This window comes from Brachyhypopomus gauderio, chromosome 9, assembly GCF_052324685.1.
Source record: "Brachyhypopomus gauderio isolate BG-103 chromosome 9, BGAUD_0.2, whole genome shotgun sequence".
NCBI lineage: Eukaryota > Metazoa > Chordata > Actinopteri > Gymnotiformes > Hypopomidae > Brachyhypopomus > Brachyhypopomus gauderio.
Window position 1 is genome coordinate 23,251,949 of NC_135219.1, and position 26,306 is coordinate 23,278,254.

Sequence of the window (26,306 nt, forward strand, 5' to 3'; positions counted from 1 at the left end):
AGTGTTCTCTGGGATTGGTTGCTCGTGTTCTTTAATGTTTTATCGACATTTTGTGTCTGGGTATTTGAATATTCAAAGCGTGTGTGTGATGTTTGTTTAATTGTCATTGTATTGACATGTTATGTAAAATAGCCTTCACGGCTTCCATTCTGCGTATGATTGCTGTATGTAAACGCTACGAGTTGTTACTTCAGTGCAAACGCTACGAGTTGTTACTTCAGTGCAAACGCTACGAGTTGTTACTTCAGTGCAAACGCTACGAGTTGTTACTTCAGTGCAAACGCTACGAGTTGTTACTTCAGTGCAAACGCTACGAGTTGTTGTATTCATTATCTCATCGTTGTGTGTTAAAGTAATGTGAGTCGTTATGCCTCGCCGGTCTCGCACCGTTCGCATTGGCGCAGTGAAACTGCGAGCTAGTTCCGTCAATAAATCAGCCTCTCTCCAGCAATTGTGTCCGTCTCCTGATTCACAATCGTTACAGAACGACCTCCCCATTTATCAGGACACAGCAGGAGAGTTGGACTTGAATCGTCCGGGTATGGGTCAGAATGACCCCCAATTAGGCGTCGATAAGCACGAAGATGTGCAACCGGTATTACATTCCACTAACGATGTGTGCACCTCGGATACTGGAGTAGACTTTGGAACCCGTTTGAATATGTTACAAAAGGAGTTGTTGTTGGATGGAATTGACAAACCAGTTGTGTTGCCTTCTTTGATGCCCTGTCCCTGTGTATTTGGTGGCAAGAAGGACAATGTGGGTCTTTTTGTTTTGCAATGTACATTGTACTTCCAGCACTTAACTTGTCCAAAACCTCCAGACAATGTTCTGGTATTGTTCATGAGGTCCTTGTTGAGAGGGGAGGCATTAGACTGGGCTGACCTTGTCCTGGCTCATAGATCTGAGGAGGCGTGGACCGTTGAGGGTTTTTTTCGTTATCTTAAGTTACGGTTTTTTGACGCTTCTGTACGGTCAGCTTTTAACCTGGAGAAAACTTCTATTACTCGAGTCCCTTGCCTTGCAACGTCTATGAGGGAAAAGGACCAAGTAAGGAACAGTGAACTTAAAAGTCAACGCTTTCAGACCCACAACGCCTATCCTATTGGTTATGTGGGGAATCTGAAGTGTTTGGGCAAAGGTGCCAAAGCTACCCTAGAGGCCCTACCAGTCACGAACATGTCTCAGGTTGCTGATGAACTGGTTGTAACACCTCTTGGCCCTACATCAACGCAAGTAGAATCCTCCAACCTGAACGTGGAGGCTGTTCTGCCTATCGTCCAGTCTGATTTAGAGTCTGTCTCATCTGCCCTGTCGCCTTCTATGTACATCACCGCCTCATCAGATGCAACATTCTCTGTTGGTTTGTCTGCCTCCATGCTTCCTGACGTCCCTCAGGCCTCTACGTTTTCCGGCGCCCTGGTGTCAGCTTTGGGCGTCTCCTCGTCGACTCCGTCGCTCCCCAGGGCCTGCTCGTCGACTCCGTCGCTCCCCAGGGCCTGCTCGTCGACTCCGTCGCTCCCCAGGGCCTGCTCGTCGACTCCGTCGCTCCCCAGGGCCTGCTCGTCGACTCCGTCGCTCTCCAGGGCCTGCTCGTTGCCTTCTGTTCTGCCTCTTGCGTTCCATCCACCAGTTCCTCAGGCTCTCGTACCCCGTCGAAGGAGTTCTCCCGCTTTTTCTGAGACTGAACTGGCACCCTGGCTGAGGACCCATGAAATGGTACAACTCTCACCCAAAGCTCCTTGCCAGGGGCTTGGAGGTCACAGACAGTTGCCTGAGGCCATTGGGCCTGTTCCTGCGACCGCTGGGTTTAATCCTGGGGTTGGTTGGTCGGATGTAGGAGATACCAAGCCAAGTCTGGGTTGTGAGGATGGTGAGGAGGTTCCAGAACTGTCTAGGGGTGCTTCCTATGTGCACTCTGGTGCTGGCAGTAGCTCTGTGAATAGTCCTACGGTTTTTGACTTGTTGCGTGTTTTTGATCCTAAATCTATGCCTTTGTTTCTTGCTCCTGTACCTAATTATGTTTTGGTTCCTGTGTCTGTTGTGGTCCCTTTATCTGTGAATATGTTTGTGCCTTTGGAGATGTGTTCGTCTGTTGGTTCTGTTCCTGTTAGGTTGTCTTTGCCGTGTTCTCTCACCTACTTGGTTCCTGTGCATATGTCTGTGGTTTTGTGTATTTTGACCTCTGTTATCTCCTTGGGTTCGTGTAGTACTGGTTCTGTTTCTTCTGATCCTTTTCCTAGGTCCGCGCCTGTCCCTGATTTGACTGTTCAGAGTTCTGCGGCCTCTGTGTCTGCTGGCGAGGGTCCTGCCCGGTGCCCTGAAACCTGGTGTTTTCGGCCTTCTATTGTACCGACCCGATCGGTTGTTGAGTTGGTTAAACCGTCTGTCCCCTTTATTTTGCCCTCTGTATCCGGTTCTGCATGTTCTGCTTTGCCTGGGGGTTTTTTTGATCCGGTGCCAGTTTCTGGTCCTGTAATACGGTGTGCCCCGTTGCACCTGTTGTCTGGTTCGTTGCCGGATGTTCCCATTCGGGGTTGAGCTTGATTGAAACCCTTGTGTCCATGCTTTAAGGTTGTAGGCCTACCCATTTGGATTTTGGTTGACCTGGTAGGTGGTGTTTTGGTTTTTGGGTATGTAATGTGTATGTGTAATTTTATGTTTTGTGATATTTTGCGTGCCCCGGAGTGGCACGCTTTGGGAGGGGCTTATGTAATGTCTGACTCGGCCCTCCTCCTAGATCGTGCTGTTAGTTATTTTGTTTTGTTTAATCATCCGTGGTTACGCCCTGTTTTGTTTCCCCCGCCTAGTGTTAGTCTCATCAGCTGTTTCGTGTTTGTTGTGTAATGAGTTGGGGTTTTATTCCCTGTGTTCTCATTCCTTCGTTGGAGGTCGTTTTTTGTGTAACCATCAGGCTCTTGTTTCATGCCACGTAACCCTGTTAGGTCGGAGTTCTCCGCGGCTGCTTAAGTATCTGTTTTTCCTAGTCATGTTAACTGAGTATCTACATGGTCAGCGTTTGGTCATTTATGTATGGATATCAGCGGTATCGTTTGTTTATGTCCCGGTCTCTAACTGATTTAATCTCCTCGGTGTATGTGTCGGAACAGTTAGTTGTTCCTTGGTTAGCGTGATTTGTATCTTTCTAGTTTAGTATGTGTCATCGTCGATTGTAGTGTCTAGTTCTCGTTTGTTGATTCTTTTCTACATTTGGTGTTTCTTTAGTCGAGTGTTCTCTGGGATTGGTTGCTCGTGTTCTTTAATGTTTTATCGACATTTTGTGTCTGGGTATTTGAATATTCAAAGCGTGTGTGTGATGTTTGTTTAATTGTCATTGTATTGACGTTATGTAAAATAGCCTTCACGGCTTCCATTCTGCGTATGATTGCTGTATGTAAACGCTACGAGTTGTTACTTCAGTGCAAACGCTACGAGTTGTTACTTCAGTGCAAACGCTACGAGTTGTTACTTCAGTGCAAACGCTACGAGTTGTTACTTCAGTGCAAACGCTACGAGTTGTTGTATTCATTATCTCATCGTTGTGTGTTAAAGTAATGTGAGTCGTTATGCCTCGCCGGTCTCGCACCGTTCGCATTGGCGCAGTGAAACTGCGAGCTAGTTCCGTCAATAAATCAGCCTCTCTCCAGCAATTGTGTCCGTCTCCTGATTCACAATCGTTACAACCGGCTAACTTAGTTGTTTTACTGCTAGCAACGTGGGTTTATATTTTCTCATAACATGCTAGGCTATATGCTGTAATAACAACACAATAAAGTATGCACAATAAACAAAGGGAAAAATAATTCAAGCAAGAATTTAATTTTATTTAAAAACAATGAATAATCGGAACAGAGGACAATTACAAATAATAAAAGCAAGCATTCTTGTGTAGTTGGTTATAAAATCTAGAAGGAACACCAAATCAAAAATTGAAAACAATGTAATAAAACAAAATACCGAGAAATAAAAATTAATAAAATAATAAATTATGTAAAAAAAAATCTAAACAGAGGGAAAACAATGTAATAAAAGCAAGTATGAAATTTAAATATTCATAAAAACCTACACAATTCAAAAAAATACTCAAAACAATGAAAATAATGTAAACAAAATAGGCAATACAAGCAAGCATTCAGTTTTAACTGTTTTAATCAGTTCTTGGAATTATTCAAATGTTACATGTTGGGAAAAAACACTTTCAGCTTCATATCTGTTGAACCCCTCCAGCTTCCTCAGCAGAAGGATGGTGGTCTTAAAATGAGATGAATCACAGATCAGATTGGACAATGCAATGTTAACAGCAAATCAAAAATAAATTTCAAATTACAATTGAGTGCATCTCTGTAAAAAGAATAAAAGCCCCCCATTAATAAATGCATTAATAATTGTTATGTAGATAATTATATTGATATGCATGTAGATACATTGATAAATAAACATACATATACACACAGACACACACGCATAATATATATATATATATATATATATATATATATATATATATATATATATATATATATATATATATATACACAGGGAGAGAGAGAAAGAGAGAGAGAAAGAGAGAGAGAGAGAGAGAACTTATGTTTGTACAGTACGCTGGATAGCTATGTCTTAAAACAGCTAACTTTAATGCTAAACTGGCAAAAGTATAATTTGCTGGAGTAAAAATATACTACTTACCCAAGCTATATCAAAGACAGCCAGCTGGTTACCTTATACTTTACCTTACGCCAGACCTATCCTACAGTGTTTACTGTACAAATATAAATGTTATAAAATATATAATAGCTCCCTAGCTGAAACTTGCTAAACAGCGTCTAGCGTCGTTGCTTTGGATTATACCTAAATTTGAATTTACCAAGATAACGTTAGCTGATAACGATTCGAATTTAAGTCTACAAATTTCGTACAGTTTGTAACGTACCGTCAATTAACACTAGAAGTCCCAGAGAAGGGTCTTTCAACACTTCTACTATCGGAACCCAGAGAAGGGTCGAGAGAACTGAAGGATTTTAGCTAACACCCTATTATCAGCTGTAAGCAGGCACTTTTGTTCTGTAAATAAGGCCATTACTGGCGCACCACAGGAGGGGGCATGCCTAAGCTCACAACTAATTGTTGTTTTTCATTGAGTTTGGCCATTTAGTTTCTAGTTAGTTCTATTCAGTTTATTGTATTTTATAATATAAAGGTTATATATATTGTATTTAGTTTAGTTTTATCTGAGCAACAAAGCACAAACAATACATTATTTTTTTATATTTTAAATAGAAAATTAGAAATTTTATAGCCAGGTACATGTGAGTAATGACCAGAAGCATTTGTGTCTAAGTCAGGAGGACTGAAATTTCAGCATGAGAAACATACAAAAGAACAACTGTTATGTTTCCATGCTTTTTTATGTTCCATGCTTTTTATTATTGCCATAAAATTATACAAAAAATACAAGGAATAAAACAATTCCACACATATTTACAATAGGCTGCAGTGCAGGGCTGTGTGTGTGTGTGTGTGTGTGTGTGTGTGTGTGTGAGTGGCATGTCCTTCTTGTGTGACTAGCACTTTAGCAGTCACTCAGCAGTCTGTCAGAACATGCCTGGCACTGCCAGGGTATCTCCCTGGTACATTTGCCACACGTGTATCTGTAGCAGTCCACACATCTCACATTTGCACAATTGTTCATGAGTGTTCTCATCAGAGCATTCACATACAACTATCTACCCAGTCTGCCAGTCCCTCATTTGGGGAGAAAGCTACAGTATTGTGGCTATTCCCACTTTAGTGACCCCATTTTGTTTCTCTTTCACTCAGACAATAAAATATTCCAATACAGTGAGGACATGCACCTAAGACGAAAATTTCAGACCCCTCCATGATTAAAAATTGTCTAAATTGTCTAAAGTTGGGAATAGCCACAATAGTGTAGGTTTCTCCCCAAATGAGGGAGTGGCAGACTGAGTGGATAATTGTATGTGAGTGCTCTGTTGAGAACATTTCAACTTTATTGTATATATTTCTAAACTTACATCATGTCCTCTGTAGCTTCTGCTCTCAGCCAGGCCCTCTGACTGCCTCTCTCACCTTATGCATGTCCCCTGCACAACAATGCAGCTGGGGGATGGGCAGACACACTCAGGACCAGCTTACAGACTTTTGCATGACCTTTTTTGAGGTGGATCAACACAATTAATTTGGTAATTTTTTTCAAAATTGTTATTTTGAACCCACTTATCTTTTTTAGAAGAAAAACATTACTAACATTACTACATTTCTACCTGAGCCTGCCAAAAGCCAGTGCTGAGGTATTTTGGATCATGAGGCCATGAGGCCATCCTTTGTCATGCAGCCACTTCTAGGTAGACGGGGGGATGGGTGATAGTGTGAGCTATGTTGATCCATTGACTTAGACGGAGAAGAAAAGACCCTTTCAGAGAAATCTGAACTTTAGCTATTTTGACCAATAATCATGTCACCTTTTGCAGTGAGAAAAAAATCCAAAATTAGTACAAAGGAGGCAGACTTGAGATGTTTTGGAATTATAGTTCAAATAATGTGTCAGTTTTATAATAAAGAGAAAGATGACTGTAGCCACCTACATGTGGATGAAAATTCATGTCACCACACATTTCACTTACTCTGTTGACTGAGAAGCAAGGATAGCAAAGGTTTCCAGTACACAGCAGGCTTTGGACATGATCCTGGAGGGGCCGTGGGCGGGTGGGGTTCCCTGGTCTTTCTTTGCCTGCCTCTGGGGCCTTGCTAATAAGTACATTCTGTACATTTATCCTATGTTGCACTTACATAAACACACACACTCACACACACATACATCAGTCATTTGTGCTGTATGTCTTACTTTCTGCTCTTCATTTAGTAGCAGCAGTTGGTGAATCATTTGAGCTGTTTTTTCTGCTCTTCTGTCTTTTCCCTTTTTAGTTTCTCTCCCCCTCTTTTCTCTCCTGTCCTGTATGGTTCACCTAACCCCAATTGTTTTTATCACTATTGTACTGTATTATACAGAATTGTTTTCTTTTGATCCTTACATGAAAACAAAGTTGTCCTCCAAAGGTGAAAGGGTGGAGGTGGGCCAAAAAAAAAAGTTTGAAAAGCCCATATGAAGCAATTTTCAAGCCTAGGGTCACAAACGTCACACACAACACATTGTTAGTTTTCAGAGAGTAGTGAAAATCTGTAGTAGTGATATCTCTTTTGGTAAGATTTCCTAAATTTCCTTTTTTTGTTTGCTGGTTATGGCTGTATTTGGAAGACACACATGCGAAATCTTGATCTTGAAGATAAAATTGCTCAATAATATTATTCTATTTCAAGTAGCTGAGGGTTTTTTGTATACATTTATGTAAAAACATTTTTACCTATTAGCAGTTTTTCAAAAGACAAAACTACTTAAAATAAGGTTAAAAATATCAGAGCCATTTTGACTAATCAATATGCCACTTATATGCCATTATAATTCAAATATTATGTTTGTGTCAATTTCACATTATTTCAACCTTTCACAAATCAAATCTCAAACATATGGTTCTGTAGATGAGGAGACTTCTTGCAAGAGATCTTGCACAGTCTCATATGGCAGCCAAGGAGGTGCAAGCTTTCAGCAGCAACCACCCATACCTGACACACGCCTCATTTACATAACACTGGAGGCAAGTTCAGCTCTTCTCCCCCCTGCTGATTCCTCAGGCAATGGGCACTTTTGCAAATGAATGGATGTTAATTGGAGCCACCAGAGGTGTCAGTTTGGACTAAGGTTCTTTGGACCCTCTTTTGGGACTTCAGGGGGGTGGTTGAAATTTCAGGGACTTCTAGTGTTAAAATGCAGCTCTGTTCGATGAGATGTTGATAGCTGGTTTAAAACAACAACAACACAAGCACCGGAATACTCGTGCATAAATAACACTGACTTTCAATCTCAATACCTCCCCACACCACTAGATGGCGATAATGGAAACAGTACCACCTCCTCTCTGGTGCCTCATGTAGGTACCACAGGAGAGGTAGGTCTCAGCAATGAGATCTGCGCACAGACCCTCCTCGCATGGGAACGGCAATACTTCGCGACGAGGAAGTGGTGGGAAGGTGTATATATGTGACTGAAAAGGGGGCGTGGTAATTAGTAGCAGGTGTAGCTGGGAGGGACATATCAGACGGCATTCCTTACAGCAAGGAGGAAGTAAGGGCTGCAATTCGAAAAATGAAGTGTGGTAAGGCAGAAAGACCGGATGATATTCCAGTGGAGGCATGGAAATGTTTGGGAGAGACAGCAGTGGAATTTTTGACTGGGTTATTTAACAGAATCTTGGAAGGTCAGAAGATGCCTGAGGAGTGGAGACGGCATAATGGTGCCGAATTTCAAGAATAAGGCTGACGTTCAGAGCTGTTGTAATTACAGGCAAATAAAGTTGATCAGTCACAGCCTGAAAATCTGGGAAAGAGTAGTGGAAGCTAGGCTTAGAGGAGGTTTGTGTGTTTGTTGACTTAGAGAAAGCTTATGATAGAGTACCGAGACAGGAGCTGTGGTATTGTATGAGGAAGTCAGGAGTAGCTGAAAAGTAAGTGAGGGTAGTGCAGGATATGTATGAGAACAGTGTGACAGCAGTGAGATGTGCGGTAGGAATGACAGATGGGTTTAAAGTTGGGGTAGGACTACATCAGGGATCAGCCCTGAGTCCCTTCCTGTTTGCAATTGTCATGGACAGACTGACAGACAAGGTTAGGCAGGAGTCCCCTTGGACTATGATTTTTGCTGATGACATTGTGATCTGTAGTGAGAGTAGGGAGCAGGTGGAGGTGAGCTTGGAAAGATGGAGATATGCTTTGGAGAGCAGGGGAATGAAAGTGAGCAGGAGTAAAACAGAGTACATGTGTGTGAATGAGAGGGCAGATGGTGGACAGGTCCAGTTACAAGGAGTTGATTTGGTGAAGGTTGACGAGTTTACCTACTTAGGGTCGAGGGTACAGAGTAATGGAGGAAGTGAAAGAGAGGTAAAGAAGAGAGTGCAGGCAGGGTGGTGTGGATGGCATAAAGTGATCTGTGATAGAAGGGTGTCGGCTAGAATGAAAGGAAAGATCTATAGGACAGTAGTGAGACCTGCTATGTTGTATGGACTGCAGCAGGGGTCACCAACGTGGTGCCCGCGGGCACCATGTCGCCCGCGAGGACGTTATGAGTCGCCCGTGGGCTTGTTTTAAAAACAGCTCACTATATTGCCATGCACCAAAGCGCTGCATCGTTTATGTTTTTGCTGCTATTAGCGATTGTCTGCGGTTGCTAGCGGTCTTCCCGCTTAGCAATTGACACGCGCACATGAACCCCCCCCGCTCAACAGCCCTCCGCAATAATTGGTATCCAAGAAGTAGCTCCCAACTTCAAAAAGGTTGGTGACCCCTGGACTGGAGACAGTGGCACTGACAAAGAGACAGGTGAGGAAGATGGAGGTGTCTCAGATGAAGATGTTGAGATTCTCATTTGGAGTGACGAGGAAGGATAGGATCAGAAACGAGTTTATTAGAGGATCAGCACATGTGGCATGTTTTGGGGATAAAGTTAGAGAAGCGAGATTGAGATGCTTTGGACATGTACAGAGGAGGGAGGAGAGGTATATTGGTAGACCTAAGAGGAGGTTTATGGATGCAGTGGTAGAGGATATGAGAGTGGCTGGTGTGTCAGTGGAGGACACTCAGGACAGGGCCAGATGAAGGAGTTTGATCCGCTTTGGCGACCCCTAAACGAGAATTGCCGAAAGAAGAAAAAGAAGATATAAACTTGTGGAATGTGTATCTGTTAGAGTCCTCACGGACCATGGTACCTATGTTCCCAAATATGAAAGGCAGAAGCCATTCTTAATTAAATGTCTCCTACGATTGGACGACAGGAACAGGCAAGAGTAGACCTGAACTGATCTGAGTAGATGTGTACCCCGTCTTGAAGTGTGGATGTACATCCTCACATGTGTATCCTCACTTGGACCTGGCATGGAGTTGGATTTAGGGGGATACTGCTGCCTTCCCCTGGTCCACCCTCCATGGGCTCACGTTACTGCAAACAACAAGCACATCTGTTTTTTCATATGACAAAGTACAAATGCATCATAGATTGTTGATACGAGTCTCTCTCATATCTCTCTATCTCTCTCAGCCTGTCTTTCTCAGTTTCTCAGCATCTCTCTATCTCTTTCCTCACCAGTGAGCTGATGTGCTGTCCTTTCTCTCCCTATCCTTCTCTTCTCTCATTTACTACTAATGGGTTAAAAGAACTACATCATTATGGCAGGTACGTATACAGGTAGACATGTAGCAACTACAAAGTTTAATTGGTGTTTACTTTGTTCTGGAAGAGAGTTTCCCTAGTTTATCCTCCTGCTTTTCATGTGGTTTTTCCTGGGTGCAAACGAGTCCACTGTGGACAAATCACAGCACACAGTTTGCAGAAAACCAATGAGAGTGAAGGCCGCGCTCTGTGTGAGTGTGAGTAGCTAACTCTGTTCTAATTATTTTAATAGTTTTCCCAATTATTATTATCTTATTTACTTAACTTTTTTACATTATTTTATTTAGTTACATTTTATGTCATTTTAATATTTATTTTATTACATTATTATTATTTTATAATTTGTCATTACTTTATTATGTTTGTTTCCTTTTTATCTTTAATTTATTTTAACATTTTCTTTTTGTCTTATCTTTGCTTCCTTTTAATGTTTCTTTTTATTTATTCTGTAAAGCACTTTGAGTTGCATGTATGTATGAAAAGTGCTATAGAAATAAAGATTATTATTATTATTATTAACTGGGTTAAGGTACAGTTGCACAAATTGTCACAATTTGCATGGGTACTAAAAATGAATCTTTCGAAATTGTTTTATTTGCATGAACTAATTGAACTAATGAACTAATTGTCTGTCTGTGTGTCTTTAGAAATGCCAGGATGTGGAACCACCTTCAAGATGTGTCTGTCTTGCCACAATGTAATTAATATTGCCTGCAAGGTTTGTACAGCATCATGTACAGCAAAACAACCATCTAAATTAAGACTAAAGAAATTTGACCAGAAACGTACAGAATGGGTTCAGGCCCATAAAAGATATCACACAGCATCACACATAAAAGATGAAGCTTCACTACTGGTATGTGATTGATTTTCATTCTACAGATTTGAAATAATATGGAAATTTATAAATTAGCATTTTAGTGCAAATTATTTACCTTCTGGAGGTGATTGTTTTAGCTTGAGAAATTAGAGGCTCTGGGAATAAGAGCAGTAACATTTTTATCAGAGCCTGGCAGTAAGATTGGCTCCTGGGTGTTAGAGACTCTGTCCCTCAGGTGTCAATTTACAGAGACATCGTCTGCCTGTTTAAAAAGAATGCAGTCCCTATTTGACCTGGTAATCCAAGGTAAGAATATTCTGATGATGTATATCCTGAGATCATTGACTGTATATATAAGTGGACTGGACGACGCGAGTGAAAAGTGAAGCCTCCTTTAGTCAGCTGCCCTCTAGTGGCTGGCTGCAGTACAACTTTTAACCCCGCCCATTCCCATGTAAGTGAACGGGCCAGACGAGAAACTTTGAATTTTTATTACACGTAAAATAAGTTTTTTGAGCAATTATATGTTGTCAATTCTATAATACCCCACTGCGTTATGTGTTAGAAATTCTGAAACCCTTCAATGGTGAGTACAAAATAAGTCAGAAGCAGTTGGGTTAGATTATAAGTACAATGATTTATTAAAACATAGACATAGATTAAACCCTTGAGATCTCCGTTACAAACACCCAAGTGTCTGTCACAGAGAGAGCTAATTCCCCATTCCGAACTCTCATCCTTTATACCCTTGATCATCAATACACACGGTGTCCACGAGGTGAACACGCGGTTATTAACTAAATATGATTGGACAAAGTAAGGAGTGATTAACTCTGATTTGACAGATGCATATGATGCGTGCCCCCTCCCTGCTCAGCATCCTCGTGATGGCATGGCAGACTGAGTGTCGCCGTAGTCCTTTCCAAGCTGAGATTATGCGTCTCCAGCGAGGTCAGTTTAGGAACATCAGAGGAACATCAGATTAAATGTCCCAGACAGGCACACATAAACACATCTCTGAGGCCTACTGAAGCCACCAGAATGGCTTCAGTGGCATGATTAACACACATATGTAAAAACCTTATTTCTAATGTGTTTAACGTATAGTAAGAAAGCCTGATCTAAATGGAAATCACCAAATTTCCATCACATTTCCCTCCTTTTTGTCCTTTATGGACAAATTACATCAACTACAGATCATTCCAGTATAGGCTTTCGATCGTAGTGTCACTTACAGGAAGTACATGCGTGGTCAAATCAAATTACATTTGATTACAAACAGAATACAACATTGTTCAACGAAGTAATTAAACTAAACATAATCATCATTAAATGAATCAACATCAGGTAGTAGATTGGTGGCCTTGATCCGTCCTCATCGTGAGGTCCTTGGGTTTAGCGTCGTGTCTGCAGCCTGCAAGACACAACTCCTCAGAAGTGACAGAAAACAAGGCACACAGAAAACCATCAACAACCATCGCCATTGAGCTCCATCACCGGATGAGCAAGAGCACAGGGTTCATGGTGGGTGATCGTTGACCCTTCTTGACAGCCGTTGTGCTTGGAGTGCGGGTCACGCCCTTACTGCACTTCCACCCACTCGACTGAGGCGCCCGAACACCCTCCTTTCACCCCACAGAAGCTGGGATGCTTCAGGGCTGCTCTTCGTCTGCTCAGGTACTGGAACCTTCTTGCAATGGCTGGCGTGAATCCACGTTGCCCTCTCAGCCACCTTCACTGCTGTTGGGGTCGTCAGGAGGATCTGGAATGGGCCTCTCCACCTCTGTGCCCTCCAGTTCTTCCTCCTAAAGTCTTTCACAACCACCCAGTCTCCGGGTTTCAGGTTGTGTTGTAGACCTTCCCGTGGCTTAGGCAACGCCTCTTTCACTGCCCTGTGAACTTGTGACAAGACAGAGGACAGGTTTGTACAATAATTCAACATGACATCATTGCACTCGCTTGTGGTGAGTGCAGAGGGTTGTCCTCTCCCGATGCCTGTATTTGGCGGCCTGCCAAATAAGATCTCAAACGGACTCAGGCCCGTTCTCCCCCTCGTCCTCGTCCTCATGTAGAATAACACCAAAGGCAATGCTTTTACCCACGACAGACCAGTGTCAGCACAACATTTTACCAGTTTATTTTTTAACGTTCCATTCTCTCTTTCTACTGCCCCACCACTCGCCGGGTGATAGGCGCAGTGTTGTTTCAAATCAAAACCCAGATGTTCGCTTACTTGTGTTAGAGCTTTATTTACAAAAGGGGTGCCGTTGTCACTACCTATCCTCTCGGGGATTCCCCACCTGGGGATAATCTCCGTGAGGAGTGCCTTTGCCACAGCTGACGCATCCTGTTTTGACGTGGGGAAGGCTTCAACCCACTTGGAGAACATGTCCACTATTACCAGACAATACTTCTTCCCCTCAGCTGGGCTTAATTCAATAAAGTCCATCTGTAAGTGCTGGAAAGGGAGATCAGATGCTGGGTGAGCGCTCTGAAGCGCCTTCACCCCCCTCCCTATGTTGTTATTAGCACATATCATACATCTCTCACAGTACTTCTGGGAATAATTTGTAAAACCCTTTGTAAACCAGTGTTGTGCAATGCTATCATACATCCCTCCTTTTGACACATGATCTTTACCGTGTGTCAATTGTGCATACACAGGAAACATGCTCCTAGGAAGACATGGTTTGTCGTTGGGCCCAACCCAAAGGCCCCCCCGCTTCACCGCACCCGCCCGCTGCCACGCAGACAGCTCCGAGGCGGTTGCTGTCTTCTGGAGCTCGCTTATCTCAGCTGTTGTGGAAACAACGGTGTTATCAGCACACAGAGTGTACATGGTATCCAAATCCTGCTTAAATGACTGCCCAGCTGCTTGCTTTGCAGCCAAATCTGCCCGTTCATTACCCAAAGAAACAGGATCAGTATTGCTTGTATGCGCATCGCATTTACACACAGCTATTTGCTTCGGGAGGAGGATGGCATCAAGAAGTTCGGCAATCAGTTTATGATGTGTGACCAACTTCCCCGAGGAAGTGAGAAACCCCCTGTGTTTCCAGATAGCCCCGAAGTCGTGCACTACTCCAAAGGCATACCTGCTGTCAGTGTGAATCGTCACTGTCCTACCTTGGGCCACTTTACATGCCTCAGTCAGAGCCACCAGTTCAGCTGCCTGTGCTGAATAGTGCTCTGGCAGTGGTCCAGACTTGACAGTGTTGTGTTGTGAAACCACTGCATAACCCACACAATTTTTCCCTGTTGCTTTGTCACGTGATGCCGATCCGTCCACAAATAGCTCCAAGTCTGGATTGTCTAACGGGACCTCCCTCAGGTCCGGCCTTGGAGAACAAATTTCAGCCACTGCGGACACACAACAGTGTGGTTCACCGTCCTCCTCTGTCGGTAAAAGAGTCGCAGGGTTAAGAGTTGTACACCGTTTCACAGTAACATTTGGCATTCCCAACAAAATGGTGTGATACCTCAGCCAACGAGCTGCTGTCATGTGTGCTGTTTTGTGTTCCAACAATAACTGTGCCACGCTGTGTGGAACCAGCAACGTAAGATTATTGTAACCTACGATGTCACGCGAGGCGTTCACTGCTTTCTCAGCAGCTGCCACTGCCCTGAGGCAGAGGGGAAGCCCTGCCGCTACAGGGTCCAATTTCGCGGAGTAGTAGGCTACTGGACGCAGTTTCCCCCCGTGCGGCTGCAGCAGCACCGAGGTCATACACCCCTGCTTCTCATCTGCTGTTTGGACAAATGGAAGTTCAGAGTTAGGCAAGCCCAATGTTGGGGGTGATTGCAGCGCTTGTTTTAATGCATTGAAGGCCTGTTCAGCAGCCGGTGTCCAGCTAAGTGCACCGTGAGCCTGTAGGCCCTGCCCATGAGCTATGGCACTCAATGGGGCCTCGAGACACGCGTAATCCCGAATAAATGTTCTGCAGTAAGAACACATCCCCAAAAATGACATTAGCTGTTTCTTGGTCCTGGGTTTTGGAATATTCTGAATAGCAGCAGTCCTGCTGCTCTCCAACCTCTTACCAGTGCTAGATATCAGGTGACCCAGGAATTTGATCTCTGATTGTACAAACTGTAATTTGGACCTGTTAACTCGATGCCCTTCGGCTGCGAGGTGTTGTAGTAGCTTAATGGTGTCACGTGTGCACTGTTCCTCTGTTGGACAACAGAGGGCACAGTCATCCACGTATTGGAGTAAAACCGTACCTGGAGACAGTTCTAATGACTCCAGGCTGTGCCGCAGCGCTTCATTGTAAATCGTTGGCGACTCACAGTAGCCCTGGCACAGGCGAGTGAAAGTGTATGGCCGACCATCGAACTCAAAAGCAAACCAAAATTGTGAGTCTGCATGTACTGGTACAGAAAAGAAGGCATTAGCCAAATCAACAACTGAAAACCACTTACTGTCAGGTGGGACTTGTGACAGAATTGTATAGGGGTTCGGTACCAGCGGGGCTCTCGCTACCACAGCTAAATTTACCGCCTGGAGATCTTGTACAAATCTCCACTCCTCCGGTTCACCAGGCCCCCTAGATTTTTTCACAGGGAAAATTGGAGATCTCACTGGTGAATTAGCACATGGAACAATTACCCCCGCCTTCAACAATGCCTCAAAGACTGGTCGTATCCCCTTGACCGCTTCCCGCTTCAAGGGGTACTGTGGTTTACAAGGCCTAAAATCCGATTTAGGTGTGATTCTCACAGGCTCACATCCCCTGATCAAGCCTACGTCACACTTGCCCTGAGACCACAGAGATTGAGGGACCTGCTCTAGTCCCACACACACACCCTCTATCTTTGGACAATGGAATGTTGGCAGCTCGCCCAGATGCAGCTGCACTCCCCTGCTCACTCGGACAACCCAATTCAGTGATTTTGAAAAAACGTCCATTGACGGACTGTACCGCACACCATCACACCCACTCTCCCAGTCATGCGCACATAACACTCGCTCAAGCCACACCCCCACATCCTCCCACTGCCAATCAGTGGGTTTGGCCAAAGAAACATGTGCCACACTGTTTACCATTTGAAACATAGCCTGCTCTGCTCTGCTCAAATCAACCTCCACTGCGCCTATGTGTTGACCCCAAAACATCCGTTTTAACACCAGCATTTCACCCTGCTCACGCTTTCTGAACCATTTTTTCTCATAAGCCACATCTGGTCCTCCCTCATGTGTGTGAGCTGTGCAATGCAAATTACACGGGTCCATAAACACAGTGCCCGTGGGGTTAATAGCATTCTGCGCAAATGTTATCAGTTCTGACTTAATATCCCCAGTAGGACAGGTGCTCAGCTGCCACTCGTAACCATAACAGAGCGGCCCTAAAGCAAGCTGTACAGCTTGCACCGAATCAGGTAATTCAACTATCAGGCCGTCCGGCCTGCTTTTTATCTGAATACCTAGCTGACACATTAAATCTCTACCAAGCAGATTTATCGGACACACCTTAGATATCAGGAAACTAAACCTAAATTTAGTCCCTGTCTCCTGCAATGTGCAGGAGAGGGGTGCAGAAAACTGTTCAGCTGTCATAACACCTGACGCACCAACCGACTGGAGATACCTGCCACTCATGCGTGGCTGCCTGCTAAACTCAGAAGCTTTAATAACAGAATGGCCAGCGCCAGAATCTACCAAAAATGTCATCTCGGTGCCCCCCACCATAACATTTATCGTAGGCAAATCAGCAGCAGCATTTGTCTCATAAACAGCATATGTCCCCCCACATGACAGTTCACAATTATTTTGCATAAATCCAGTAGCAGAATCAGTTATTTTATCACTGTCATCAACATCAATTTGTAACAACTCAGTATCAGACTGAAGCACATTACTTATCTCATTAACATTTAAAGGCATAAGCATTTCTTCATTGCAAGGCATTTTATCACTATCAATGATATCACTACAAATAGCATCAGTATGAGTTAGCGGAAGCATTTCTTCATTGCAAAGCGTGGGAAAAATTTGTGTCTTACCTGACCCTTCCGGAACATCACCAGTGGACCCCTCCGACCATCAGTCCCCACCATGACTTTGCCGACCTTGCTTTTCCCGCTTATCCTGTCTTTGTGGACACTCCTTTGACCAGTGTCCGTCTTCTCCACAGATGTAACAAGCGTTGTCGTCATCATCTCTCCTGCGGTTCTTCACCTTTTTAGTCCTCTTCTGCCCCTTCCAGCTTTTGCCTCCTGCATAGTTACCTTTTTCATCGCCCCTCACCACTCGAACCATGGAAAGTTGTGTTTGCCGCGGTTCTTTGTCTTGCTTCCAGGCACTCACCGTCTTCCATCGCTTTTCCGCGTGGATAGCATGTTGCACAATCACCTCCATCTTGGCTGTCTCCCACGTGATGCAAGTGTCCTTGAGCTTCTCGGAAATCTCCGGCTTCAGTCCATTAATGAAAGCATTCCGCAAATGAGCTTCATAGGGTGTGATTGGCCCGTTGTCCATCCTGTCGGGGTAGTCCATGCCGCAGTGAGCATCATGCACCTGGGTGAGTCGATACAGGTACTCCTGCACAGTCTCTGAGTCATTTTGTTTACAATTAGCTATTTTGGTTAAATCCATAACAAGGGGAAAGGCATCCCGTATTGCTGCACATAGTTCATGTAACATTGTCCGATACGGTTCGTTACCTTCATGTGACCACTCACTGTTGACCAACTGAATGTTCTTGACTGACCAGTCCATCTGGATCTTTGTAACCTCTACTCCCAGTTTCAGGCCCAGGAGTCGTCGCAGCTCATGTGACGTCGGCCTGAACTCACGGCAAAACATGTCCAGTTCATGTGCAAACTTACGCCCCCCAATGTCACCAGGGAGCTTGAACTGCTTCATCACTTCCTGTAAATCTGCAACAGTCCATGTTCTCATAACAAGCATAGGCCCATCCTGACCAGCCACCTCTACCATTGGGCACATCACCTGATCCTTGGTTGTTTCCGGAGGAGGAGACAGGGGCGACTCGCTGACATGGACCATCCGTCCTTGGCTTGGTCCGGCAGTTGTGTCTTGCCCGTCTCGCGATCTTGTGTGCATAGCCACTGGGCTGATTGGACGTGCTGGAGGAGGCTTGTTTCGTCTGACTGGTTCCTGGGGCTCGACGTCGGTGGGGTTGGGTGGGGCCGTCAGGGCGGTTGGGGGTCGCCTGGGACATCCGTCCAGGTCTGGATCTGCAACACACTTAACAGACTGGAGATTCTTAAGTTCCCGTTGAACTTCATATTTAGTTTGTGTTTGCAATCTATAATCCCGCCGTTTCGCCTCCCTCTCCCACAAGTCAAAAGCTTCCCAGTTTACCTTGAACCCATCATATTGTTCTTTTATCAGACTTCGTTTTAATGCTGCAATTCGGTTCATGTTAAAACTCCCTTCCTCTGGGAAATCACATTTAGTAACCCACATGTGAAATTGTTTTAAACTTTCGGACCCATAGCGTTCTTTCATGTACCTTATTCTAGGATGTGCGTGCAGTATCTCACTGACCTCCCTGTCAGTATGACTACTACCACATCCGCCCATTTTGCTGCTTCTGGGGAGAAAAAAAATAACAACACTCCCTCACACAACGCACACACTCACGCAGAGCCTGACTCTCACTCTCCCTGATACTCTGCTCCTCGACTCCTAGCCGAGGGTGAAACACTTAATCATTCAGTTACCCCGCCCGATAACCATAACCGTGTATACACGCACCAGGAGAGAAGTCCCAACCTCTGCAATAAGTTTATATCAACACTTTGTACTCACCAGGGTTTAGTTAACTTAAATGTTCGTCTGTTCCTGGGAAAACTCCGACGCCGAGGAGGCACACACACCTGCGAGTCCCGCTCAACGGAATTTGTCGTTGACTGACTCAAGTAAGGCCTTCAGGCTTAGTCTCCACCTCAGGTGTGCCGTCCTCAGTCGTGGAGTCCCATCTGGGGTGCCAAAATGTGTTAGAAATTCTGAAACCCTTCAATGGTGAGTACAAAATAAGTCAGAAGCAGTTGGGTTAGATTATAAGTACAATGATTTATTAAAACATAGACATAGATTAAACCCTTGAGATCTCCGTTACAAACACCCAAGTGTCTGTCACAGAGAGAGCTAATTCCCCATTCCGAACTCTCATCCTTTATACCCTTGATCATCAATACACACGGTGTCCACGAGGTGAACACGCGGTTATTAACTAAATATGATTGGACAAAGTAAGGAGTGATTAACTCTGATTTGACAGATGCATATGATGCGTGCCCCCTCCCTGCTCAGCATCCTCGTGATGGCATGGCAGACTGAGTGTCGCCGTAGTCCTTTCCAAGCTGAGATTATGCGTCTCCAGCGAGGTCAGTTTAGGAACATCAGAGGAACATCAGATTAAATGTCCCAGACAGGCACACAAACACATCTCTGAGGCCTACTGAAGCCACCAGAATGGCTTCAGTGGCATGATTAACACACATATGTAAAAACCTTATTTCTAATGTGTTTAACGTATAGTAAGAAAGCCTGATCTAAATGGAAATCACCAAATTTCCATCACAGTTAGTATCTCTCCCAGTGTTTTTCTCTATGATAAACAGATTTTATAGAAGTTATTAAGTGTTATTTAAAGGGGTGTGGCGATAAGGTGATTGACAGTTAATAGCTGCGTTGGTTGACATCTAATACCAGACGCTCAAATGTGAGCGCGCTCAACATCAAAGCTCTCGACAGCAAAAATCTCGACAGTAGTATTAAAACCTTTTACGTTTGTTTATTTTGTAAAACGTCAAAAGTTTCTATACTGGTGGGCGTATCCTAACGAATGTTGGGGCGGAGATACGGTCCCTGGCGGAGATACTGTCCTGCCTACCGGTTCTAATGCGCATGCTCTGGCTCCAATTTTCAAGATGGCAGCGTCCGTGTGGCCATCTAGGTGGCTTCAAAAACTCACAATGGGAGTCAACGGTGACGTACCGTCCATTTTATATACAGTCAATGCCTGAGATCTACACTAAAATAATGTGCTGGGGAGCAAGCACAGATAATGCAGATATTGGCCTAATATTGCATAATATATCACTTCCATATAAATGTGATTAGATTTTCCTTAAATATCAGATAGATTAATATTGGAGCAGCAGTTGTCCAGGGTCCAGCAGCAGCAGCAGTTGTCCAGGGTCCAGTAGTAGCAGCAGTTGTCCAGGGTCCAGTAGCAGCAGCAGTTGTCCAGGGTCCAGTAGCAGCAGCAGTTGTCCAGGGTCCAGTAGTAGCAGCAGTTGTCCAGGGTCCAGTAGCAGCAGCAGTTGTCCAGGGTCCAGTAGTAGCAGCAGTTGTCCAGGGTCCAGCAGTAGCAGCAGTTGTCCAGGGTCCAGCAGCAGCAGCAGCAGTTGTCCAGGGTCCAGCAGCAGCAGCAGCAGTTGTCCAGGGTCCAGCAGCAGCAGCAGCAGTTGTCCAGGGTCCAGCAGCAGCAGCAGCAGTTGTCCAGGGTCCAGCAGCAGCAGCAGTTGTCCAGGGTCCAGCAGCAGCAGCAGCAGTTGTCCAGGGTCCAGCAGCAGCAGCAGCAGCTGTTGTCCAGGGTCCAGCAGCAGCAGCTGTTGTCCAGGGTCCAGCAGCAGCAGCAGCTGTTGTCCAGGGTCCAGCAGCAGCAGCAGCTGTTGTCCAGGGTCCAGTAGCAGCAGCAGTTGTCCAGGGTCCAGCAGCAGCAGCAGTTGTCCAGGGTCCAGCAGCAGCAGCAGCTGTTGTCCAGGGTCCAGCAGCAGCAGCAGCTGTTGTCCAGGGTCCAGCAGTAGTAGCAGCAGTTGTCCAGGGTCCAGCAGTAATAGCAGCAGTTTTCCAGGGTCCAGCAGCAGCAGCAGCAGTTGTCCAGGGTCCAGCAGCAGCAGCAGCTGTTGTCCAGGGTCCAGTAGTAGCAGCAGCTGTTGTCCAGGGTCCAGCAGCAGCAGCAGCTGTTGTCCAGGGTCCAGTAGCAGCAGCAGCTGTTGTCCAGGGTCCAGTTGCAGCAGCAGTTGTCCAGGGTCCAGCAGTAGTAGCAGCAGTTGTCCAAGGTCCAGCAGTAGTAGCAGCAGTTGTCCAGGGTCCAGCAGTAGTAGCAGCAGTTGTCCAGGGTCCAGCAGCAGCAGCAGCAGTTGTCCAGTTGTCTTATGGGATATCTTACCACAGCTATGCAGATGACACTCAGATCTACATGGCTCTCTGCCCAAATGACTAGTCCTCTAGACTCACTGTGTAAATGCCTTGAGCACAAATAAATGGATGAAACAACTTTCTGCAGTTAAATAAAGATAAAACGGGGCGGAAGGCTGTCAGATAATCCAGGTGCGTCAGTGTCCTAATGACATCTTTGCGAGTCCGAATGTGGAGCGGGAGACCAGATGGAGAGTATTGTAGCTACACCATGATGAAGGTAAACAAACTTTTTACGAATAAACTTCTGTGAATATACCGTGGTCGACGCTGAAGTCCAAGCTGTCTTATAAGTGAGAGACAAGGTGGTGGAATCCGCCAGTTTAAATTCAGCAGCTGAGAGACTGAGTACTTAAGCATTTTGCCGGGCGCCGTTTGGAGTTAGTCCGCTACTAAGCGTAGCTAACCAGCCAGCGTTCTTTCTCCTCGGTCAAGTTGACAGACGTGTAGAAGCAATAACCAACAATATCCAGCACCAAACTCTGAGTCAAACATATGAAATCCGAAATGCTGATTCACCAGGCAGCAGGAGCAAAAGCCAGGCTAGCAGGCGATGTGCAAAACTGGCAGATCGTGTAACTTAAAACAAACTAATTAAAAATATTACTTAAAAGCTACATACTTTAGTAGTACTAAAACTCAAAGATTATTAATTACTTAAAATTGATCACTGAAATTAAATCACTAGATCAAATCGGAGGTGGAGAAGCGGCGAACAAAACAGCGCCTGGGTCCTCTCCCTTCTCCATCTCTCCTTCTCTCTTTCTCTCTCTCTCCCATTCTAAAATCACTGCACTGGCTTCCTGTCTCATCCCGGATAAACTACAAAATCCTTCTGCTTACATACAAATGTATTACTGGTCAAGCCCCATCATACCTACAAGAAATTCTCACCCCCCAAACATCAATCCGTACCCTCAGATCATCAGGCAGCATGCTCCTCCAGGTGCCCCCCACTAAGCTTCGAACTATGGGGGACCGAGCCTTTTGCTCAGCAGCACCGCGACTCTGGAACTGTCTCCCAGTCCAACTTAGGTCTGCGCAGAGCCAGGACACTTTTAAAGCTCTTTTTAAGACTTATCTTTTTAAAAAGGCATATAGCTCTTGACATTTTGATATTTTATATTTTATTATTTTTATATACATAATAGTTCATGACTGATGTTTTATTTTTTGTGTTTGAGGTTTGCCCTTGTTGTGGCACTTTGAGATTTTATAAAATGAAAAGTGCATTACAAATAAAATCTATTATTATTATTTATTTGGGAACAGCAAAGACACAGACTAGCTGCCTATCTAGATTCAAGAGCCCTAAAATCTAAAGAACTAGTACGTAACCTTGGTGTACTAATGGACTCTGACCTCACCTTTAGCAGCCATGTCAAACCCGTCACCAAATCAGCTTTCTATCACCTCAAAAACCTCAAATCAGAGATTTTCTGGCTAAAGCAGACCTGGAGAAACTCATCCACGCCTTTGTTTCTAGTAGGATTGATTATTGTAATGGGCTCCTAACTGGACTCCCAAAAAAAAAAACAAGTAAACAGCTTCAGCTGATTCAAATCGCAGCTGCCAGAGTTCTCACTAGGAGTAAAAGAAGGGAGCACATCACTCCCATCCTTAAATCCTTACACTGGATACCCGTATGTTACAGGATAGACTTTAAGGTAATATTACTGGTTTATAAATGTCTTAATGGTGCAGGACCAGGATCGAACCAGGAAACTTTCCACTGTCTGGAATCATTTTGATCTTGACGCCAAATAAGGTATTGTTTCTCCTTTGGACATTATTTTTTTATTAAATATGTTTGTACTCTTTTCTGGTAAGGGGTTTTAATTGTATTCAGATAAATTAACGTTTTATTTTATTGTAGGTGAAGTGTCGACTCTGCTCCACGGAGCTTTCTTACAACAAGAGCACTTCATCAATGCTGAGGCATTATAGAGCTCGGCATGGCAATGAAGAATCAGCACATACTGGTGAGAGTACCCCAGGAGTGTTAAAATTCTCAAATAAAATTTAAATGTTTTAATTTAAAATTGTTTATTACACACAAAATGCTTTGTGTAACTATGTAATATTGTTTGTAAACTTGTCAGTACTTTAATAAGGCAAAAAATATATTTCCTTACAGTTCCTAACAAGCAAGCTGTGGATGAGGCTGTGATCAACAAGATCATCAAAGACTGTCAGCCCCTCTCCATCGCACTTAGATATTTATGCACACCATCTTCGTCTGTACCCTGTGAAAGAGTTTTTTCTAAGGCAGGAGAACTTGTATCTAAGAGGAGAAATCGCCTTGGTGTGACGGGTAGGGTGAGCGAAAATAAATGGAAGCGATCACGCCAAGTCTCAGGGAAATAGGATGGTTTAATATGTAAAGTGCGCAAACCAAAACCCGTGAACTGATCCGAATTAAGGATATAATAACCAGCAGTCAACTGGTACAAAGACAAGACATATATAGACGAACAAACGACCCTCAGGTGAGACGGATCGCGGGCTCCGCCCACCTGAGGGACGAACACAACGCCACACCCACAGGACAAGCTGCTGCTGTAGACGGGGGCGACCAGTAGGGGGCCGCTGTACCGTGACAGATCCCCCCTCCAAGCCGCACTCCCCTCCACCGGCTGTGCGGCCTACAGCAGCAGCACACAAAACAAAGAGGCAGGCAGGGACAAGGGACACACCCCCTGTAGTCCCGGAGCTGAAACACAAAACACAAACACAGGTTAGCTCGCCTACCTGGGCGGGACCCTGGACCGACTGGGCCGTCAACAAGACAAAACCACGCCCCGGTCGGTCACAGGGCCCTCACGCCCTAACCGGCCTTAAGCCGCATAGCCCCACAGGTGCGAGGCCGGCGGGCCATGGCTCCGTGTCCGTCCGGGGTGTATGTGTGCAGGTTACCTCCCTGGGGCGTGGCTAAGTCACCTCCTGGACCTACCTCCTCCCGGAGCTGGCCCCTGCCTTCTGGGGAGTCAGCCCCAGCCGGGGCCTGACTTTACGAGGTGGACTCCTCCACCAAACCCAGGAGCGCCAGAGACCGAGGCCCAGAGCACCCTTATCGCGGGCTGGGGAACAGCCCCCAAGGGCCTCCTGGTCACCCCGAGCAGGAGGGAGGATCTCCATCTTCAGCAGGAGCTCTTCGGACCAGAGCCCTATCGTCCCCAAACATCCGGGGGCCCCAGCCCTCTAGGGAGGGGCTCTTTCCGACCGGGCTCCGGTCACCCCACAACATAAGGGGGGTCCTGCCGGCTGGAGACCCCCACAAAGTCCAGGACTGCCACGATCCACCGCCAGGGAGAAGTACCTGCACATAAAACACAAAATGCACACACACCCACACACACCAACACAAAACATAGACGCGCACTGCCCTGATCCCCCTTACAATGGGGGAGGGGTCTCCATCTTAGCAGGGGACCTCCACCTGCTCAGGAGAACCCCCCACGTTCCTGGTCAGGGCCTCCCTCAGGAGCGACGCCCTCCGTGCCACTCCCCGTGGCACGGGACCATCACTGGTCCACCCCCAACACACACTCAAGGGGGAGGAGCATGTGTGGAATTCAACATAATCACGGGCACGCAAGAACAACACACACGCAAAGACTAGACAAAAACGGTGTACAGACGACGAACGGACGAGACCCACACATGCGCGCTTGGTTTAAACACATAACAGCGACGCGCCGCTCATGTTCGCAGTCTCTCCCCACATGAAACACAACACAACGGGGAGCGAGGCGACAGTGAGGAGCGGCTTCCACGCTTTACACAAAACAGTGAACATTCAACACCACGAGCACGCACACTGATCCAGACGCCCGTTCACACGTACACACTTTACACTCACACAACATGAAGAGTTTCCCGGGGAAGACGCTAATGCACGGCGAAACTCTTCAGACAGACAAACAATGTACAGGAAGAGCTTTCCCAGGGCAGACTGCCCTGGTCCTCGCCGTGCTACACACATAAACAAAACACATAAGCACGGCGAAGCTCTTCACACAAAACACCACGCAGACAAACACTTACCACGAGACATGACCACGAACGAAGGAGAAAGCAAAGGAGACTGGCGGCTTCCAAAGGGAGGCTGGTTATTCTGTGACAGGTAGGGTGAGCGAAAATAAATGGAAGTGATCATGCCAAGTCTCAGGGAAATAGGATGGTTTAATATGTAAAGTGCGCAAACCAAAACCCATGAATTGATCCGAATTAAGGATATAATAACCAGCAGTCAACTGGTACAAAGACAAGACATATATAGACGAACAAACGACCCTCAGGTGAGACGGATCGCGGGCTCCGCCCACCTGAGGGACGAACACAACGCCACACCCACAGGACAAGCTGCTGCTGTAGATGGGGCGACCAGTAGGGGGCCGCCGTACCGTGACACTTGGAGCCAACACACTTCAAAAACTTTTGTTCCTCAATAAAAATACATAAATGAATGAATTTCTTGTCATTTTATGTGTTTTATATTATTTTTCTTTTTCATTAATGAAAATCCTTACATAAGTTGCACATTTTAGCTGAATTTTATTAGACAAATTTGCTATATTTTGCAGAGTTGGTTTAACATTTACACAAGGTTTTAAGCAAATTTTGGACTCTTCTGGACACAACAAATTGAGCAAATGAAATTATAAAAATGATGAGATCATATTTTAAGTAAACGAATGTTGATAAATATTTCACGAGTTGATGTGTTTTCAGGATGCTTTTTCAACTTTTCATTTTGTTTACTTGTAATGATATTATAACTACTGCAGGGGTCACTATTAAGTGACCAACACTACAGTGTCAACACAGTTTGTGTAGTGTGTCGATACACTCCTTGAGGTATCATCTTCCCATCACTAGTTCTGATCATAGCATCAACTCTAGCTCTTTTAAGGCAAGGATTTACCTTTGACTATCAAATGCAGCTAAGGTCTAATAGTATAAGTAAATTTACAAACCCCTGGTCAGCTGCTATAAGATCATTTACCACCCT

General features: G+C 45.1%; 1 long non-coding RNA gene across 1 annotated transcript in view; it reads right to left on the reverse strand.

The window, feature by feature from the left end:
* Positions 1-26,306, reverse strand: part of LOC143522590 (uncharacterized) — a 32,534-nt gene that overhangs the window by 3,817 nt on the left and 2,411 nt on the right. Inside the window, exon 2 of the long non-coding RNA XR_013133065.1 lies at positions 9,945-10,064. This is a non-coding gene — a long non-coding RNA (uncharacterized LOC143522590). The remainder of the gene's footprint in view (positions 1-9,944; positions 10,065-26,306) is intronic.